The sequence below is a fragment of the Cryptotermes secundus genome, unplaced genomic scaffold, assembly GCF_002891405.2.
Source record: "Cryptotermes secundus unplaced genomic scaffold, Csec_1.0 scaffold97, whole genome shotgun sequence".
Taxonomy (NCBI): domain Eukaryota; kingdom Metazoa; phylum Arthropoda; class Insecta; order Blattodea; family Kalotermitidae; genus Cryptotermes; species Cryptotermes secundus.
The window spans coordinates 803,550-826,673 of NW_019720561.1; the positions used below are offsets into that span (position 1 = coordinate 803,550).

Here is a 23,124-nt window from a genome sequence, read left to right on the forward strand (position 1 = left end):
CTGTCAAGCCTGAGCGTACCAGCCGGAGAAGTCGGCCATGGCGGCGCACAGTACTGACCTAGGTCCTGCTTAACAACACCAGCATCCTGGCTAGGAGCAAGGGCTGGCTCGTAAGGGAAGACAGGGAGATTGGGCTCCACCTCAGTATAAAGAACAGGGAGTACGGCTCGTTCTTGAGCAGATTGTGGAGGTCTTTCATCCGCTTCCTGAAGGAAAGGAACATGTGTCTCTCTAACGACAAATTCGTTACTTCGTCTGAAACGACATCTCCTCAGTTCTCCCTGATTCTTAAGTTTCACATTTCTCTTTTGTGAGGAAACCTTACTCGGACCAGAGAAAGGGTCATCATTTTTCACAGCACCAATTTTCTTCTGTAAAAAATGCTGTGTCCATGAAATTAAGTTCCTTTTTTCCTCACTGTGCCATTTCCAATCTGTGTCGACAAAGTGCGTATATCCCTTAAAAGGACCGTTTTACTACTCATGTTTCCTCCTGGCCAGGAATGGGTTCCTCTTCCTTTCTCCCACAGTGCCCATGTATAACCAAACCAATTTCTAAACCTTCACACTTGAAGAAAGGGGCAGTGTATTTCTCTGAAACGTTGGTATACAAGAATACAAGATGTCATAATGAAAACTCGTAATTTGAAAAATCTCTGCCATGAAAACGTCTAAAATTACGAAGTCTTTTTTTCCTTGAATTTCTTCATAAAGCCTGCAACTACTATTATCATGCGGTAGGAATCAGATGGCAGTAAGAAACATGAAGTGGGAAGAAAATAGACTCAAACATACAATGGCATGTAGATCCGTTGCCAGGCAACTGCCATGACGTTTTTCCTTACGTTGTAATTCGCCTGAAAGTATTACATAAAGCACTGCATCAATGATAAAAAGTAAGATTGTTAAGCTATGTCTGTGCTTAATTATAAAATTAAGCACTCTACAATGAAGATATATGATGTAGCGGAAATATAGCTCCGCCATTCTTGAACTCGGTACTAGGTGGAGGAAAGTGGTCAGCTTCGCGCCTCTGCAGCTTTAACTCTGAGGAAACAACCTACTGAACAGGAGGCCGGGTGGGTCCCAGAGTCGGTCTGGAGAATATGGAGAAGAGATATATTTCGTCCGTCTCGGAAATCGAACCCCGGTCATAAAATCCGTATCCTAGTCGGTAGTGAAGTAACCGGGCTCTTTGGCCGCGCCATAGCTCAAGCGGTTAGTCGCTCGCTTCCCATTGCGGCGGCCCGGGTTCGATCCAAGGTCTGGTCAAGTGGGATTTCTTGTGGACAAAGTGGCGCTGGGGCAGGTTTTCTCGGAATATTTCGGTTTCCCCTGCCAATCTTCATTGCACCAACTGCTCCACAATCACCCTCACCTATCATCTGGGGCTGGTACAATAGGCCAGAAGTGGCCGCAATACAAGGGACTTAGTCCCACCCCACTAGCAATAAAAAAACGGGCTCTCTACTGCAACAATGATAAGACATCCTACATTGTGCTGTCCGAACACAGGTACCCCACTCTTGCAGAAAACCAAGGGAGCAGAAGCAAAACAATGGAGGGTGCGACAGAGGATCGGAGGGATGTTTGTATCCATTGTTAAATCCTCTCCCGTTAGGAAATGAGGTAGTGAATGTGGCTTGAAAGGGTAAAAGCCAAACAAACTACTAGTATGTAGGAGTGAGTGGCATGACATTCTATTTCCGTTTTGCTCTGTATTTCCTGTTTCCTCTCACGCTTCATCCTTGCCCATTTTTTTTCACACCTTTGTCCTCTTCTCTTCTTCGTTGCCTATATCATTTTTTTTCCTTTTCATCAAGTTTAGCTTCCGTGGTGCTTAGGTCAGAGTAATGCGTTTCACAGTTTTTTTTATAAAGAGAAAGAATTGTGTTAATTACAAAATGCCATTAGGAGCTTAACAACATTAAGATGGCCTAGGACTGGATTTGGAATATCAGCTTCTAGTTAAAGCTGATGATATTGTCACGTGTATTAGTGATTGCAGACGGAGTTTGGATTGGTGAATGGATTTATTGAAGTCGTAACTACAGATAACTGAGATAGTATTGCTGATTTCCACACAAGGAATCACTCCACACTAAGTTTTCTCGGTTTATTTCCATTAGTCTTTACTCGGTAACAGCTCTCCATAGTGGCTATTCCTCTGCAATGTCTTCACTGGACGTTTCCTGGTTTCGAATCTTAGCAATGGAGATTCTTCAGCTTCCGTTGTCCGCTGGGTAACACTGTACAACTGAAACCTCAACTGCACTGCACTTACTCTCTGAACGCCCGCGCCATAGCTCAAGCGGTTAGTCGCTGGCTTCCCACCGCGGCGGCCCGTGTTCATCCCGTGTCTGATACAGTGGAATTTGTAGTGGACAAAGTGGCACTGGGGCGGGTTTTCTCCGAGAACTCGGTTTCCCCTGCCAGTCTTCATTCCACCAATTGCTCCACAATCACCTTCACCTATCATCTGGGGCTAGTACAATAGACCAGAAGTGGCCGCAGTACAAGGGACTTAGTCCCACTCCATTAGCAATAAAAAAATATTCTCTGAACACAGCCTGAGTCTTATATTACGACCGACGGCCGGTCGGCTAGTCTATCTTGGAATAAAGCACCCATCTAGGGCTTACGACCAGATATTTATTACTGTGAGACAGTTGTAATTTAGTTGAGTCGGGCGCTCTCTCTGACAAGAGGACAGGTCTGTCGTTAATAATTGCTGCTGACCCTTGCCAGCGCAGTCATTTTCGGATCCGAGCCCCTTGGGACCCGTGACCATATTTTATTGTCTCAGATTCGAGACTTCCATTTTCGTCGCCTTCTACGACTCGCAGGGCTACTGCAGAGGTATTCAACCCCGTCTCCACACGGGGTTCTCTCTGAACTCTCTAAGCTTTCTGAACTAAATTCGGTGTGTGGAGTCCTATAGCCTCGGAGCGGATCCACAGAGGACACCATCTGTAATCACCTCTTCTACGGTTGTGTGACGTCACCGCGCACGCGTAAGCTGCTGGCGCTCCATAGCAACGGCTGTACGCGTATCTCTGACCATTAGACCATAAAGGCGGTCTGATATTCTGCTTGTTAATGTTACATAAAAACAACGAACGTATTTATAAGATTACGTGATAAGAGACCAGGGGAAAAATACTTCTCGCCGTAAAATCGATAGCCCAGGAGCGCGTCATATCTTTCGCAGATAAGAAAGGACGTAAGAATTTTAATTTCATGCATCCTGCCGTGTTACAATATATACAACCTCTTTATTTGACCGTCACAACACAGCAAATATAGAACTTCATTGTCCTTGAAGTTCTATATTTGCTGTACTGTGACGGTCAAATAAAGAGGTTGTATAGACATAAGAATTATAATTAATTGGAAATGAGATATGCTTCATAAGACAACATTTCGTGAGTCTATAAGGGATGCCTCCAGATTCAAGAACTGTAGTATATACCGTTAAATGGGAATTAATTGCATTGTCTGCGAACATAACACAGACAAAAGAAGCATAGAATTGCATAGACAAATATCCCTTTCAGCAGGGATTAAGTAGATGTTGAAATATTTTCTTCTTCTTCTTCTCCTTACATTCAAGGATTAGGTCAATGACCTGTTCCGACTTTTATGAATTCTACTTCCTTGAATCTTACAAGTAAAATTTTCTGCATTAAGGCTGCCAACTCTTCGCACAACCTCCGAACATAGGGGGCCGGGAAATTTTATCAGGGCTTATTCCCTCATATGGGTTGGCGCTACCACGCGTGATAATTTTCCTTAACTTTATTTGTGTAGTGATCTGTGTACCTGCTCAACTAATCATATGTTTCTTTACGTATTTATGAATCACCACATAACCTGTTTTAAATATTCAAGTATCTAACAAAGACCATCCACTCTACGAACAAGTGTACGTCATAAGTTGTGTAGGCAACATTACGAGAGGAAATTTCCTTTTAAGCATGTTTGAATTTCCCACCGATGTTTAAGTACCTCACATATATTTAAAGTAGAATCTAACAAATTTATAATGATGACGTAACGGTCTACGTCACTACCTGACGATGACGCACCCTCGTTCTAATAAGAGATAGAGTTTATTATTCGCTTCACTTACATAGACCTGAAACTGAGGATTTCGCCTGTACCTATACTTTTCATTTCTGGTCTGGATTCTACGCGTCCGTAACATGTTTCGTATTGTAAAAAGTAGGCGTGCAGTAACACTGTTTAGATACTTAGGAAAAGTCTGTTTCACGTTGGGATTAATTTCTTATGCGGCTGCACCACTGGTACATAATGGAACACTGGTCAACAGTACTGCAGACTCCAGGCATAAATCTCTCGTGATAAATAAGGAAGAACCCAGGAGAAAAAACGAACCCTTTCGTTAGTTTTACGACAATGTTTATATTTTACTCATAACAGACCTAACAATGAAATTTTAAGGAGAGAGAGGGTTCACGGATAAATTTATCATTCAACCTTATCTTATTTAAAAGCCTACGTGAGGCTCGAATATTTTAAAATTCGTACTAGAACATAAATACTATTTCTATGGAAATCAATCTTTTTCGAGAAGCTAATAGTTGCTCAGTTACTGATATAATTAACAGATTTTATGGGCGTATATTAATTATCTTGTTCATAAGAGCCTACCACTAGCCTCCAGATTGAGCCAGATGAATCCACTCCAAAACCTACCATCATGTTTCTTTAATATCCATTTTAATATCATATCTTTGCTGAGGTCTTCCCAGGTGTGTATTTCTTTCACGTTTCCTGTAAAAATTCTGTATGCATATTTCTTCGCTCCCATGAGTACTATATGCTTCTTCTACCAGATTCTCCCTGATTTCATAATTCTAATTATATTTGGCTGGGAGAACAAATTACGCTGCCTTTTATTATGCAGTTACACCAATCCTTGTTACTTCGTTCCCTGTAGGTCCACATATTGTCCTTGGCACCATATTCTCAAACACCATCAGTCTTTGTTCTTCACTTGCCTAAAAGACAAACTTTCACAAAAAATACAAAACCAGAGCAAAATTATAGTTTTGTGTATTTTAATCTTATACAGGAGCGATCTTGGTATTGCGACGACCGAGGAATCCGTTTTCGCTTCCCGGAGAACAATGCACATAAACCCTCACATTATAAGCCATGACACAATCTACATTATCACAAAATTATGAGAATTTTAAGACAATAATCAGTCAAAACTTTCGTGTTTTCTCGCCTGTACAATCCAACCTTAATGTGCGTCACTTTGGAGATGAGGCAGGCCTGCTTAACAGAATCGATAAGGAGATTTAATGCAAAACTGTGAAGCAAGTAGTTGGATGAACATTGAAATAATGTGGAACACTGAATCCGAACTATGCGAGGGATTGACAAAAGTTTCAACTGAATCGGCACTTGAAAGGCTTTTGTAACTCCACATAATACACTTCACTTTCAGAAGTTATCAAAGAGCGCTGTTGAATAGTGACGTGTGACTCGAGACACACAAACACACGCACACGTACAAGAATTCTCAGAATCGCGAGCAGATTGAATGCATAGAAACAATAAACTGGATTCTGTTTTTAATCAGATTCCTATAATGGAATAAACTTCAACGCAAAATTCCACATTCCTTAACGTCAAATAAAAATATTTCTGTAAATCTGAGAGAAGACAAAAAAAAACAGGGTCACCGGTTGTGAGATAACTAAACTGCCTTGTGGAAGTTATAGCACTGAAAAATTTTTATCAGGAAAAGTGACTGTGACAGGCTCCTCTAGTACTCTAAAGGTTTCATAAAAGGAGGGAGAAAAATTCTTTGGTAGCTCCCGTGGAGTCAGTCAACAGTTTCACGTCATTTGTTCTCTACTCACCTCAGCATGTTGCGCCGTCAGGTTGCAGAGGGATGAAAAAGCCTCATATGAATCGCAGCGGTGAATCAAGCAAATAACTGATCAAGGATAGCCGATAAGGGACGGTCCTCAAACCTAGTTTGACGGGTCACTAGCATGTTACCATGTTAACACGACTTCTGAATTGTGTGTGCTTTTGTGCCAAGTAACACACCTCCCTAGGTCAATAAAAATAGAGACAATTCTTAAACAGCTCAGAAACTATTAGTTTACTGAAAATGGCTTTGAACCATGCAGTTAGCAAATTAATTATAGCTTAAGCTGGTGTTAATTTAATTTAATTTCTGTCTCGAAGATAAGTAGGTGTGGAAGGATTAAATTATTCAGGACTTAATATTCGTGGCGGATATGAAAATTTATTGAAGTTTAACAGAATAAAAAACTTTCATCTTGATTGGTTTTCTGCAGATCACGAGGAATCCAATCAAATGTGGCTTGATAAATTTACATGAGCGTCTATTTCGTTGGTAAGACTCCTATAAAACCAACTGGTATGAAAATCTATAGAATCTAATTCAAGCCTCAAATTTACATGACTTTTAAGAAGTATAATGTAACGTATTTTATAAACGCGTTACCAAGCAACGGGTCGGTAAACAACCTCAACAAGAAAGAATGTTTTCTATGGGATCCGCGCCGCGACTGTTGCTATGCAACGACGAGGTAAATACGCGTGTACAACAATAGATACTATGTTTTCTGTGGGGTGCGTACCGCGGCTATAAAACAAGAGCTGTGAGCCGTAAGTTCAGAGAGAACTGGAACTAGAGTGAGCGACAGAGTGAGTTCTGATAACCCGGTAGGAGATAGCCATGGAAATTACGTCGATCTGTGAAGATTTAAAGTGCCATTATCATGTGTAATATTTCGAGTGATTTGAAACGCTAGTTCTTGTGTTTTAGTTGCATCATCAGGAGAGGACTAGTGGTGTAGGAGTGAATTATAAAGTATAAATCAACAATATCGCAGTGTTGACTGTAATTAAAATATATTGTAACCTAAATGCTAATAAATCTATTCATCCGAACCAGAACCCATCATTTTCGTCTGACCTGCCACCCTACACGTTAAAATATATTATTTCATAACTAAAACTTACAAAATTAACTGCAACAAACAGATGACGGTGTGTCTAAATCGTCACGACCTTCTACTCCTGAAGGAACAAAAAATAATATTAGTGGTAATGTTGTTGTTTAAATAACTAAGCAGTTCCTTTATGATTCTGCATAAGCGAAATATTATTGCCTTACCGGTGTGCTTTTAAGGTAGAAGTTTACTGGAACAGTCAAACAGTGAACCTAGAGCGCTGAACAATAAAAACTGATGGAAGTACTCGTATTCATGTATATGAAATTACGTATTATAATTATATGAAATATTATATTTTGTTCTTCTAGGAATTTTATTGAAATTTTGGTACTTCTATCTTATAATGCGTCATATAATCCGAAATGTGAATAAGAACATAAAGATTTAAAATGTATTCAAACTATAATGAGAGCATTAAACAATTTTGTAAACAAATAAAAATAAGAATGAGATATAAATTCAAATTTCGAATAATAATGTCTATATCAATGAATATCCAGTGGCATATATGTATATTCTATCTAAAATACTCGTATATTACGACAAGATATTATTACCCCTACTGTGCACTATACCGCTGAACCCCTTGGAGTAATAAAGAGTTCTTGATGTCTAACGAACCCAACCCTTGCAGATAATGATGATGATTCTGATGATGGTGATGAAGTGTACAGGCAAAATAAATCCTGCCAGACAATACTTATATTCGGGCATGAAAGCATGACGTAAGCGCGTTATTTAAGGAAGGTTTTGAAAAACGTGGAATTGTGCAATTTATGCAGGCAAACTTGCGCAGTTACAGTCGTAAAATCGAAGAAAGAAGAGGATTGTATCCTGAAAATCTCTTGCTATGTATGCCTAGTTACAAGAGACTGTGAAGTGAAGATTAGTTGATGACAGATCTTCCTTCGGCTGATGGAAACTGTGTTTTTTGGGGGGGGAGGGGGGTGCTAATGGGCGTGCCCTGCGGCCGCTTGATAGGAAGTGTGCTGAATATTCGAATTCAGTTACTAATGTTCGTTAAAAGTAGAGTTGTCCTCTGCTTAATTTATTAAGCACTACGCCATGAAGGCGTATGGGGGAGTGGATGTATAGATCCATATTTTCTTCACCTCAGCACTAGTTGGAGGTGAGTGATCAGCTTCACGCCCTCAATCAACTACGCTACTGCGTACCCAAGCTGATATTCAGTAACGTCACCATTCCTAAGGTTAAGCATAACTCTTTATTATTATCGTGGACAGCTCTTCGTCGTATTGCTTCCTGTAGAAGTAAAAGCCATAAAATTGTGCTTACTTCAGCATAGCTATACCAAAAATGGTTAAAAGAAGGGGATTTCAATTGAGATACAGTGGAACCTAGGTAATACAAACAGAAACTAACAAACTCCGTGGCTTGTAGTCCCCAAGCGAACAATACCGACCGAGCGACCGCCGTTTGTCGACGAAGTTGGTGCCACCTTTTGAGGGTAGGGGGTGTCATGTGGTCAGGGCAACGGATCCCCACGGACGTTAATCTCGGCTTTCTAGACCGGAGCCGCTATTTCCTTGAAATAGCTCCTGAATTATCCTCACGAGACTGAGTGGACCCCGTTCCAGACCCACTACTTCTCAGAAAGTCTTGAACCACCGGGAATCGAAACCGGAACCTCTGAATCTGTTGCCAGGAACTCTGTCCACTAGACCACAGAGGCGCTCACATCGGTAATACAAACCCAAACACATTCGAATTACCAGTAATCCCAAATAAGATACAGCGAAAAAGAGAGTTTGGAACCTCCAAATAAAAAAAAAAATACTAATAATTTTACTTCCTTTCATTAAAAATTAATAAAATATAAATTAATTAAAAAATGTTATAATGTCTTAATCGACCTGTCCCTCTGAGTGGTGAGAGGCGTAACACGGTTATCGCTTGGTCGAGCCCGGCGTGTAGTCTAACATCCACGGGGTTGCAGTCCGTTTTCAGAGATGTAATGCACCTATGAATACTTTTTTAAAAATTTCCCCACAAAATGCTCTTTTATTTAAAAATCCAGTAATCCAAACGATTCGATAGTCCGAACACATCAGTGTTTAATTATTTCGGAGTATTAACGTCGTACTTTACTTGCTTTAAGACATGTACAGCTCAGTATAAATGGGCACGCTGTAGCATAGTTGGTTAAGGCACTATGCTACAAGCCGGAAGGTCGCAGGTCCTATTCCCGATGAGGTGATTGGATATTTCAATTTACCTCATCCTTCCAGCCGCACTTTGATCCTGGGGTCGACTCGGCCTCTAAGAGAAATGAGTACCAGGAAACTTCCTGGAGGCCGGTCACGGTAGCCGAGCGGTCTAAGGCATGTACTGTCTTCGCTCGCTCGGAAGCCGGGATCGTGGGTTCGAATCCCACTCAGGGCATGGATGTTTAGTTTGTGTGTGTGTGCGATTTTCTGTGTTTGTGTACATGTAGAGGCCTTGCGACGAGCTGATCACCCGCCCAAGGAGTCCTACCGAATGTGTAAGATCTAGAAAAACCGAAGTGAACGGAGACGTTCATGGAGGTAGGCCTAGGCCCATTGGAGCTGTAGTGCCAAGGAAAAAAAAAACTTCCTGGAGGTTAAAAAACGGGCGGCATGTAAGGCTGACAAACTTACAGCCATCTGTGAGCCAACTGTCTAAAAAATTTGGGAGCCTCGACGTCTCACAAACCTATTGTCCTCCACTGCCTGTTACAGGGATGGCTTTAACTCCTTTTACAGTTCAGTATAAGTAATAAAATTTGAAATTATTCCGAACAGATACAAGGCACACATTTAATACAAACAAGTGAACAGGATGACAATTATTGATACACTATGTAACACTCATTTACATGTGATTTAACTCTAGTACGCTAATGCAACCTGGTTTACATATCACCCCAGAACGTTTCTCAGATGACGCGTTTTTGATACACACAAATCACGAAGCAATTTTTCTGTCTTACATAACATTAATTTTCGCACTCTCACGAAACCTTATAAGATGGAGTTGAAATGTGGTATGGGGAAAAATAAGAGCGAGTTGAATGAGATTTCCTGAAAAGAAAGGACAGAAAAAGAAGTGCCTGGAGAGGAAGCGATCATCTTGGATTGATAAAGCAATTAGTTCCTCTACCAATCGGACACCTCAAATTTCTATGAGCTTTCTTCTGTAGTTCAGAAAGTAATCACGGATTGGCATAGTGAACCAATCCAAAAGCAAGGCTAATTCACAGATTAACCGATTTACTAACTTCCTAATACTGCCTTAGTTTAAAAGAAACTGGAAGATCAATATCCGCCACTGAACCATTCTTCTCCCACCCACTCCGTCCATTCATCCTAATATTAACCTCCAATCTCTTACTTGTTCTTTAAATTGACATCTTAGAGAAAAGGTAAAGCTATCCCTGTAACAGGCTGTAGAGGCCCATAGGGTTCTAAGAGGTCGAGGTTCCCACATTATCTAGACAATCGGCTCACAGATGGCGGTAGGGTTGTCAGCCTTACGTGCTGACCGTCCTTTATCCAACAGGAAGATTCCTGGTACTCATTTCTATTAGGGGCTGAGTCGACCCCAGAGCCATAGTGCGGTTTGAAGAATTAGGTAAATTAAAATTAATCACTTCATCGGAATTCGATCCCGCGACTTTCCGGCTTGAGGCATAATGCCTCAACCAACTATGTTACCGCATGCACCATATTAAAGATCGTTCTAAATTAAAATTATGAATATGTTTATCTTCTCTCTTGAAAGCTACATATCCTAGGGGCCTACGTCTTAAGCTGGAATATATTCCTTTAATTTTTCCTTCCCTTTGCTAATTTCTAATTTGGAACTAGTTGTAACTGAGTTTAATACAATGACCTATAAAAATGAATACACTGCAGCGATTACATAAAATTAACTATCTGATGACATCCCTAGAGATTCAAAGCATACATAAAACTTGACAACGTAACATAACAAAAGTCTACGAACACAAGAGGTTCCACTTTGAAGACCGTCCCTGCAAAATAAATCAAGTAGTACAACAGGACAGTGAAATACGATGCTGCATTAAGCGTGGACGGATGTGGCGCAGTGTCCATATTGTGTAAGCCGAGGTTTCGGCTGAACATATCGCCTCAATATTCAGGAACCAGCGTGAGCAAGTGGCTGAATTTGTATACATGTAATTGTAAATGCAGTTAACTTTTATCTCTGTCCATGAATTCGACGAATGACAGACCCGTCCGCTTGTCAAAGACGACGCCAAACAACGATAAAATTGCAAATGTCCTCAAAAGGAATAAAATTTCGTCATGGGCTACAGAATGAAGCTAGACACTAGGACAAGTTGACTGGCTGGCCGGTGGTCGTAACGTAACGCTGACTTCGACTTATGTCACATCATACCCAAATAATGGATCAGAAATTTTCTCCGAATTTTCGAACAACTGACACGGCTGATAGCCCGAGAATACTACGTCAATGTACGTCTACTTGTGTTTCACGGTAAATGAACTGGTTTTCTTCTGATGGCCAAGCTTGGGATTCGGCGCCTGCGCGCAGGCTACAGGCATCTCATCTTCGAAATGATGTAACAGAAGCTCAAGAACTGGAAAAAGAAAGGGAAGAATGAACAGAAGAAGGAAAATTAAAGAGGAACAGGCAGGAAGACTGGAAGACTGAACTTTATAGGACAACCTAATGAACGCTCCCCAAGTAAGCATCTGGCTTGTCGCAATGGAGGAAAATTGGCACACCATGTTCCAGGGATCCGTGGGTGCAGAGTCGTGACTGCAGACGTGAGAGACAAGAGGGGAGAATTAGCTTCAGGGATTAGGAAGAATGTGACTATGAGGTACAAAGTAGAGATGGAGAACATTTTCAGACGAAAACGCGCAAGATAAAGCTGGACTGGAAAAATAAGATTTTTTGCATATGTCAGAGTTAGTCTTGATTGGAGAAAACCCCACAACATAACGCGTTATTCTACTGCCAAGGACTCTCGGAGAAGAGTTCTGGATTCGAATTCCGAAAGTGACTATTCAGTTTGGAATGTTTCTTCGTTTCTCTTACTTAAGTTTAGCACTCAACGGCAGATGGCAATGGCTACATAACTGCAGACCTGGCGTCGACTCTCAGATAACAGCGTGTACCACGGGTCTGCAGAGTATGCAAGTCAGTCTAGCATGCAATCAGGTAATTATAGGAGTCAAAGTTCATCACGGAACTTCAGATATAAGCGTGACAGTAGTCAATAAGTACGTATTTACACATTACTTTGTTTTTATTATTTTTTTTAATTTCTAGTGGAGTGGGACTAAGTCCCTTGTACTGCGGCCACTTCTGGCCTATTGTACCAGCCCCAGATGACGGTGATTGTGGGGCAACTGGTGGAATGAAGATTGGCAGGGGAAACCGAAGTACTCGGAGAAAACCTGACCCAGCGCCACTTTGTTCACCACAAATCCCACTTGACCACATCTAGGATCGAACCCGGGCCACCGCAGTGGAAAGCCAGCGACTAACCGCTTAAGCCATGGTGCGGCCTTACACATTACTTTAGTAAAGGAACTATGCTCCAAGCAGGAAGATCGTGGGATTGATTTCCGATGAGGTAATTTCAATTTCAATTTTCAAATTCAAAATTCAAATTTTCAATTTACCTATCCCTTCCAGCTGCACTATGGCCCCTAGATCGACTCAGTCTCTAACAGAAATGATTACCAGGAAGATTCCTGGGGGTAAAGCGCTGCCGGCACATAAGGCTGACAACTTCACTGCCATCTGTGAGCCGATTGTCTAGAAAATGTGGGGGCTTCGACGTATCACAAACCTATGGGTCTCGACGGTCTGTTACAGTAACAGTTTTAACTTTTATTTATATTTCACCCTCGCTATAAAATGGTGTTGGTTTATAGATTCAGTATCCGCGTTATAATACACCGGAGTTACACGTGAAACTGATATTTATCTAAATTTGGAAACCATGCTGTTACATGTGCAGTGAATAAAACACATACATGGCACATAAATTACATTTTAGACTGTGGTCAAGTAGGAACAAATGGTGTTCATTAAACTTACTTTTTGGAAAAAAAAATTGTCTTAAGTTTAGAAAAACATGAAACAGAGCCTACTATGACTGACTATGTACTTCACTCTCTTTACCTGAACACTGCTTCAATTAACATTGTGATGCAATCTTTTACTGCAACTTATAGAAATTTGTACTATATAGAACATACTGTAACACGCAGAGCCGTTGCTATGGAACGAAGGCTACATGGGTGGATATACTAGGGCGGTTTCATGGCAACGGCTCGGTAAACACGTTCCCGTTGCTAGGCAGCAAATCCTTAATAATGCAACAGCTGACTACAGTAGAAGAGCTGCAAGCAAGGTATACGGTCAGTTGATAATTCTGTACGGAAGTCTGTGAAGAGTGCGCTTGAGTCTGAGCAGAGGAATAGCCATTGTTGTAGCCGTTACCAGGAAACATCCAGCAAAAGATTGATAACGCTAGACTGTATGCTTCAGCGAAATGTAAAATGTGGAAATAGTGATAGTATTATAGTTATTTATAGATACAACTTGTTAAGTGGTAAATAAATCTATTCGCCTTATTAAATCCAGTCTACAGTCACACACACAGCGTGAAAATACGTAATCGTAATGGAGTTCATGGTTATAGCAGCGGTATTTCAAAGTCCTGGTATAATGAGGTGTGATGGAATGACGGTCTAGAGTCTGAAATAATACAAATTCTGTAATCAGGATCGGAAGTTAATACAAAAGATAATACTATTTTCAGTAATCTCGAATTGGTTTTACGGTAGAAGTGTCTTAAGTTCATTTTACCATAATAAGGATCCTATTATGTGAGTTACAGATAAAACATAACCCCTAAAGGTTCGGCCACACAAAGCTCTACGTGCGCGATGCACGCTACGTACGCTATGTTCGCTATACGAACAGAAAAATATCTCCCTTTATTGTCAATGTGACTGGCCACACAGACTTCCGTGCTGCGTCGCAGAGTGTACACAGTGTACGTAGCGTACGTAGCGAACATAGCGTAGCGGTCTGTATGGACGACCCTTAAGGCCTAGTCATAAAATGCATAAAACCATATGTTATTACTTCTGCCATGTCCCTGTCGTACTCAAAATTATGTACATTATGTTCATAAGTGGGTTGCGGGCCACATGATTAGATATACGCATGAACGAATGTTTGGAAATCAACGACATAATGTGGAGTACTTAAACCAGCGAATTCATGTAGAAACCCTCTCTATGAGCCAAGCAGTGCTAATGAATATGAAACACTAAATGACCTTAGGTTTTTGAATGTGCTTAGAATTTCATGGAAAATATGAGCGGAGATAATTAAAATATATCACTGATTCCAACATTTTTAGACATCCTGTAACTACGTAATCTACGGATACTAAGATAATTAAAATATACTACTGATTCACGAATTTTTAGACAACCTGTAATTAAGTAACCTACGGATACCAAGATAATTAAAATATACCACCGAATCTCGAATTTTCAGACACCCTGTGCTTAAGTAACCTACGGGTACCAAGATTACACATCATGTGAATAGATATCAGATATAAGAATAACCATAGCTGAAGGTATTGACTCACAAGCTGGCACACCTCTACTGTTGCTGTACTGGCACAAAGAACATATTCCTGTAAGAGGCAAACTCAAGACAGCAATGTCACAAAGCAGTTTTCCATTATCCTGCAAGAGTTAGTATCTCTTCTGTAGTTTAATAAGTTGAAAATTACTCTCCGTTTTGCTAAACTCGCTTTAATAACATTCGTGTTCCAATTTCAATAATTTGAAACATAATTGCTTTATTAATGGAAACTTCAACTTGACTTACATAACTTCTGCATATCTCCAGTCGATGGAATCTCGTCTCCAAAGCATCTCCCTCCTTTTCGTCCTTTTCTGTCCTGTAGGAAAGAAACAAAAAATTTTGAAACGAGTTCTTATCTCACGCTTTCTTCTTATCGACGCCTGCTTTAACTTTTCTCAACTAACAAAATTCTCGTTCAATTTTCGGGTTAATCTCGTCTCTCTTTCTGCCAGTCTGGACACCCCTCCACTCACATAATTTTCCGTTTCACTTCCAACCACTTAGTTTTCTAACATAGTACCTTTATCTCAGATCCAACCCATTGACTAGGGATGGCCAACGAGCTGCACTTCCGCCCTACGTGGCTTCCAACACAACCTAAATAAATAAAGTTACTTATATTGATTCGGGTTCACTGGATATCCGACTTCACAGGTCAACACGAACTACAAGCTGTTGCTACTAGCACGAAACATTTTGGCCACGGAATTCAAAGGAAAAAAATGCAGTTTCTCAGCTCTCAAACAGTACCCAAATTTAGGGATCCTGATATTCCACAACGTCCGCCTCTGTGGTCAGTAGTCAGAGTTCCTGGATACAGATCCAGAGGCCTGGGTTCGATTCCCGGCGCTACCAGATTTTCTGAGAAGTAGTGGGTCTGGAACGGTGTCCACTCAGCCTCGTGAGGATAACTGAGGAGCTACTTGAATGGAAAAGTAGCGGCTCCGGTCTAGAAAACTGGAATTAACGGCCGTGTGGAGTCATTACGCTGACCACGCGACACCATCTATCCGCTAAAGTGGGCACTAACCTCGCCGGCAAGCGGCTGTCGCTCGGTCGGTATATTTCGCTTGCGGACTAAAACTAGGAGTTTTTTTTTGTTTGTTGATACTTCAAGAGAGTGAATCACTGAACCATACATATTCTGAGCTAAATGAATCAGTTCACAAGTTCATACCTTTCTTCCAGAAAACTTATTTTATTTAATACCATTATGTAGGCCTACGCTTCAACGACAGATGTTTCCCTTCTGTATTCTGTATTGAGGGGGTGGGTTTCCCCATGCACTTAGACCGGTTACTGGTCCACTGTGCGTCCCCCTTTAATTTCTACTGTCTCCATACCCTACTGGTACTGGTGCTTACTATCAGCCCCTTTCTGCCAGCGAGGTTCCAACCTCTTACTGGCAGTGGTATCTAATAGTTAGTCCCTTTCTGTCAGCATGGTCGTCCCTCCTCTGGCAGGGGTTCCTAGTCCCTTTCTGCCAGCAAGGTTTCCACCCTCTACATGGCAGTGGTATCTAATACTTTTAGTCCCTTTCTGTCAGAGAGGTCCCCCCTCCTCTGGCAGTGGTACCTGATACTTCCCCCATCTACCGGAGGAATTGGAAACTACTTGGGCGGGAAACTTGGCCTAATTTTGCTCAGAAGTCTCCTAGAGATATGAGGTTCTTTTACGTGCCGTAAATCTACAACACGGGACCCACGGCTTAAAGTCCCTCCCGGAGCACTTGTTCCCTGAATTTTTCCCCCTTTAAAAATTCCACGACCTCCGCCGGGTTTTTGAACCCGCGTACCACGAGTCATGAGGTGGGAATGTTACCTCTAGACTACGGAGGTCGCTTGTTTCCCTTCCTCTTTGCTACCGAACTATCCTCGTGTCATAGCTACAAGCTTCTAACAGCAAACACTCACAACGAATGACTTGTATTTCTCTGACTCACTCACACTAACTCACAACCATCTCTTCCCTTCCCTGTACTGCGGCACTCACTCACTATCACTAATTGTCCTGGTTATAACATATCTGCACGGACCGTACAGAAAACACCATTCCACTGTTGTTGTTCAGCTACTGCTTAGCGGACCACTCACAAAAACACCGTTTCTCTGTTGATATTAAATTGGTACTTGTTAGGAATCTGCTGCCTAGAAGCGGGCGTTGTTCACATGGTCATAGCTTAGCAACGTGTCTGTGTGTTACTCACACTCATGTAGGTGAGCCTTTCTTGAGAAGACATCAAATCTGCAGCTACTCAAGTGCTTCCCAGTATTTTATGGAACCCGAAGGTTCGTTACAGTGTTCACAAGAGCCCTCCACAGGTCCCTATCCTCAGCTACATCAATCCAATCCATACCATCCCATCCTATCTCTATAAGATCCATTTTAATATTGTCCACCCACCTACGCCTTAGTCTACCCAGTGGTCTCTTTCCTTCTGCTTATCCCACCAATATCCTATATGCATTTCTCTCCCCCCATTCGTGCTACATACGCTGCCTATATCGTCCTCCTTGACTTGATCATTCTAATTATACTTGGAGAAGCGTACAAGTTATGAAGCTCCTCATTATGTAGTTTTGTGCAACCTTCTGTCACTTCATCTCTCTTCGGCCCAAATATTCTCCTCAATGCCCTGTTCTTAAACACCCTCAGTCTATGTTCCTACCTTAATGTCAAAGACCAAGTTTCACACTAATACAGAGCCACGGGCAAAATTATATTTTGTATGTTCTAATTTTTATGTTTTTGGACAACAGATGAGAAGACAAAAGGTTCTGGACTGAATGGTAGCCCAATCATGGTACACGCTACAATTATAATTATTATAATTATAATTATAATCAATTATTCTCAGACAAATGATTAGACTAGATTCACCCAGAAGACAGAACTCTTCACAACCACCGCTGTGATAACCTCAGATCCTGCACAGACTGAACCAGGTTAGGAATGAGGCCGCACAGCCGGTCCGTATGAACACTACCATGAACGCGTAGGTTCTAAAAGGAGGGACTTGACAAGGTGAAAGTTAAAAAAAGGAAACGTTATCCATGTAACAGGCCGTGAAGGCCTATAGGGTTGTGAGACGTCGAGGTTCCCACATTTTCTAGACAATCAGCTCACAGATGGCGGTTGGGTTGTCAGCCTTACGCTCCGGCTGCCCGTTACCCCAGGAAGATTTCTGGTACTCATTTCTGTTAGAGGCTGAGTCGACCCCAGGGCCACAGTGCGGCTCGAACGATTAGGTGAACTGCAAAAAAAAATCCACCTCATCGGGACTCGAACCCGCGACCTTCCGACTTGTAGCATAGTGCCTCAACCAATTACGCTACTGCATGTCCTCGCCTGACCAGGTGAGATTCTCAAAGTCCATGTCTGCCACGACGTTAGTTATTTGAAGATCTATTTCATGACTTTTAATATTTTCTTTATATAAATATTATAAGTCTGGATTAAATTGAAAACAAGTAGTAGAGTTAACTCTTGTGTAAGACCGCGCCATAGCTCAAGCGGTTAATCGCTAGCTTCTCATCGCTGCGGTCCGGGTTCGATCCCTGGTCTGGTCAAGTGGGATTTGTGGTGGACAAAGTGGTGGTGGGGCACGTTTTCTCCGAGTACTTCGGTTTCCCCTGCCAATCTTCATTCCACCAATTGCTCCACAATCACAATCACCTATCATCTGGGGCTGGTACAATAGGTCAGAAGTGGCCGCAGTACAAGGGATTTAGTCCCACCCCATTAGCAATAAAAAGACAGTTGTTGTGTATGAGGAGCATCCTTTAGGCACGGCCCGTCTATTCTTCTAATTGTTTGAAAATGTAACCTTTTTCATCTGCTTCTTAGAGTCTCTTTAATATTTGCTTCCTTCAAGTTAAGAGGATTACATTATCAATAGTGACGTTCCTGGAACAAACTTTATACTTCTCCGCAAAAGCGCAATCTACTAGCTCAGACACGGAACAAGCATTGTATTATTTTAACTTCTTTACTTCTAAAGTGCTCGCAAAGATTTGAATATCGAACTAAATCTTAGTACTAACTTTTCAATCCTTGTCTTTCAGAGAAATCATTAACACTTCCTAAATGACTACTACAAACTAGAAAATGGAATTTATTACTACACAGCCGATTTCATTTCTTCAACGATTATTATTTTCTGCAAAAAAAAAAAAATGACAATTCAGTAAGCAACAGGGCGCTTAACAACAACGACTTTCATATCTCATTCATTCATTCATCTGTAATCTGTCAGGCGACAGGTCCACAGTCTCTTCCAAAACAGTTCCTCCACTTGATGCGATCTAGAGCTTTCTCCTTCAAATGAAAATATCCTCTTCTGTCCCCAAGGTCATCCAGCATCTTCTTACGTCTTCTTCCTCGTCTTCTGGTCACTTCTATCCGCCCCTCTATCTTTCCTTCAATAACTTCTTTTAGAAGGCAATTACTGCGTAAGATATGACCAATCCAACTAGCCTTCTGTTTTCTCATTACGTGGAGAAAATTTCTGTTTAACATGAAAGGACGGCTAGAAATGAACTGTTGGTTTGCAATGCGACTGGTTGAATTGAGGAAAGTGGAGTGTTAGTGTTAGTGGTTAGTGAGACGGCTGAAGTCCATAGAATAAACACTGATCTTCTCAGAGTGCATCAGGATAATTTCTAGGAGATAAATATTAGATTTTAGGTTCTCACTGTGACATCTGTGAAGTTCACGATATTACGAGTTGTAACGTAGTGTAATTCGTAGAAAGCCCAAACTTTTGGAGGAAAATATCAACTCCATATTCAGGGTCGAATAGTGAAAGAAGCAAGAGGCCATCAAGGATCGTGCGAAAAGCAGAAGTACGTTATTTCCAGCGAAATGGTTGTTTTTCTTTATTTATGACTGTGGACCAAAGACAAGTAATTTATCTGATGGGCTACAAACGGTACATTGGGTCATTTCTGAGTCTTCATTGACTGGTGAGGATAGTGATTGAAATATATTGGTTTCGACGATTCTTACGCAATGAGTATTTGTGCAAATAATGTATAAGACATTTCACATTGGTTTTATAGATATATATGGCTTTTATTTATGTTATTCTGTTTTCATTTGGTGTGTTGAAATGTGTTTAGGCCATTAAGCTACGAGAGACGTGAAGAGGCTTAAAGTTAGATGTGTGCTACATTTTGGCTGTAACGCTGTGTAGACTGGTAGAAATTCACCTCTACATTACGTTCCAGAAGACAATACTGCTCGTAGTTACTGTGTGGGAACCTCCAATCCAAACAGGACTAAAGTTAATTGCACGTTGACATGCTTAATGTGACTGTAACGTAAAACATTTCATTACAATCTGCTAAGGATTCTGAATAAAATCGTGAGAAATATCTTATATATTCAATTTCTTTCAGTTATTTGCACCACAATCCGGTCTAGAAAACCGAGATTAACGGCCATGGGAATCCGTTGCTCGCTATCAACCCCGTTCAGCCAGCGAAGCTGGCAGTGGTTCCCGACACTTCCCCATCTACCGGAGACATTGGAAACTACTTGGGCGGGAAACTTTGCCTAATTCTGCTCAGAGGTCTCATAGAGACATGAGGATCTTTTACGTGCCGTATATCTACGACACGGGACCCGCGTACCTTCAGTCATGAGGTGGGAAGGTTACCCCCCTATGGAGGCCGCTTTCCTAGAAGGTAACTCCGAAACGTTGGTGCACGCCTACGAAGATGCAAGGCTTCACATCCCACAATACCGTAATATTCACATTCACCGCCTTGAGAACACCAAATCTCACAAATTCGATTTATCAGTTTAATGTAAGGACCAGTTGCAATACCTAATTAAAATTTGCCTTATCGTGCATACGGTGCATATGGTTAATGAACTCCACCCAATTAAAACTGCATTCCCTTCAGCCACTTCTATCCTTAACTAACATTGCAACGTTTAGACTGAATCACTTATTTACACTTCAAGGGATGTTAACCCCATGCAGTTAGTAAGAAAAGGTTCTCTTAGTCAAGAAGGACGGGGTTGTAGTAAGGGTGTAGTTTACCCCCACGCCTCTCTCCATAATAATTAGCCCTCTGAGAACAGAGTTGCCAAGTTTCACTTGGATACGATTATTGGGGAGGTGTTAGAACTCGTCCGGAGTTTGCGCCGTCACTAAGTAGGGGAGAGATTAAACCTGGTCGAAATATTACTGCCTTGGGAACCCCTACAATTCGTATTATTACGTCATGAAATTGGGCGCTCTGTTGTCTTCCGGACTGTAATCAAGATCCCATTAAATTGTACGGCTGTCTCTATTGTGTACCTAACATTGGTCAGCAAGGGTTAAGTTTAGGGCAAGTTGTCCTGCCGGAAGCAATAATTTCGAAGTCAGTGCTAACAGATGTTATGAAATGCAGTACGATGTTCAACTTGACAGGGCAAAATAAAAGCACGTTAACAATGAAATATACTGGCGCTATTTAATCTGAACCAGCGAGTGAAATAGTCTGTAAAGAAGTGCAAACGATTCACACAGAGCATGTGAGGTTCACTCTCTGTTCGCTCTGTAGAATTTAATTTTGATATATATTCAGAAGCTGTGAACTTCAGAAACTGATAAGATTATAAAAGATAAAAAAAAATACAAAACTTTAAACAAGATCTAAAATTTCATGGTGATGGTATTTTAAAATACAGTTATTGAATTCTGAACTTTATTGGTAGCCCTATTTTTATTTAAATAAACGTTTCGGGGAGTAGCCTCTGCCACCGTCCTCAGGTGGGCACAACGATAGGGCTAGTCTCTATTTCTGGCACATAAGCTTTCTATCTGAGGGAGGTGGCAAAGTCCAGCCTCCAGAACTTCTGTTTTAAATAAAAATGGAGTAAGGATTATACCGGAAATTCAATAATTAAACTGTAAATAATTTATAAATACAAATACAGTCAATATAACAATATCTTTCAGTGAACTAATTTTAAAATGAAGCGTACAGTCTTATGGGTTTAGTTCCGTGTAGGTCGGATAATTCTCGATGTTTCCTAGCAAAATTTAGCCTCCATCTTCAGGGTCACAAACTAAACCAAGCAAGAAACCAAGAGAAGGCGAAAAACTTAGTTCCTTTATTTTAAATGCACTGCAAATGGATCGCGAAACTTTTAACTAGTTTGGAGGCAGTAACTTATTTTATATGGAATGGGATGTAACCATTTTTTAAAAAAACTCTGCGACGTAGAAAATTTGAACTCTAACCCTGCACATACAGACACTGTAATCACAACATGAATCGCAGTTTGATGGAGTGTGTACAACTATAAAATGAACAGAACAGTCTGTCCAATAGCAAACTGTGGTGTAGGAGAAATGTTCATTTTCTTTCAATTGAGCTTATATAATGGACATGGTGTTGTATAACAAGTAATGAAATGGAACGGGGTACATTTATTTTCCCTGTCGTTGCTCCTGTTACTCTAGATTGAAAGCACAAGTAAGGGTATGAGTTTCCTTCACGAGGATAGGGGAATGTATTGGCACAAAGAGGAAACAGGGCGGTAAAGAAAGATGCGAAGAAGTAGGAAATAAAATAATTTATTTCATAAAACAAAGAATCATCATTTACTTACTTACTTACTCATGGAGCTGAGCCCTTTTTGAGAAACCGCCAATTCTGCACCTGCTCAAGAATTTCCCAGCATTTTATGGAACCCGAAGGTTCATCACCGTGTTCACAAGAGTCCTCCACTGATCCCTAACCTGAGATAGTTTAATCCAATGTATACCATCCCATTCTATTTCACTAATATCCATTTTAATATTGTCCACCCACCTACGCCTTGGTCTTCCCTGTGGTCTCTTTCCTTCTGGCTTTCCCACCAATATCCTATATGCATTCCTGGTCTCCCCCATTCGTGCTACATGACCTGCCCACCTCATCCTCAGACAATTATCATTTCCACAAATATTGTCATGGGCGAAGAAATGTATGGCGCAATATACTGTCACGTGTACTGGGCGTGCGTGACTTACAGACTGAGTTTGGATTGGATGTTTGGATTTATTGCACTTACATACCCACCTCGTAACTACAAGAAATACAGCACTATCGCTGATCTATAAACTTTAGAGTTCACCGTTACACACAAACTAGGGTTCTCAGTCTTCACTAGTCTTATCCTGGCAACGGATTTCAACACAGTAATTGCACCAGTCTCACTGTAACTGCAGAATATGTGAAGTCTTCTTTGCACAGCCTAATTCCTTTTTTGACATTTCTTCTCTATCATCTTCGACTACCATCTTAATAGACAAAATTACATGGTGCCGTAATCCAGATAAATGAAATCCTTTCTTCTCTCCTCGTTTAAATGTATGGGATTGATAATAAGATCTGCATTATCAGCGAAATATTTCATATGCTTGAGGAGCATCAAATTCAGCGTGAGATTTGAGGACA

At 41.1% G+C, this 23,124-nt stretch overlaps 1 long non-coding RNA gene across 1 annotated transcript in view; it reads right to left on the reverse strand.

The window, feature by feature from the left end:
• Nucleotides 1-23,124, reverse strand: part of LOC111867996 — a 178,705-nt gene that overhangs the window by 51,668 nt on the left and 103,913 nt on the right. The window contains exon 3 of the long non-coding RNA XR_002843438.2: nt 14,927-14,999. This is a non-coding gene — a long non-coding RNA (uncharacterized LOC111867996). The remainder of the gene's footprint in view (nt 1-14,926; nt 15,000-23,124) is intronic.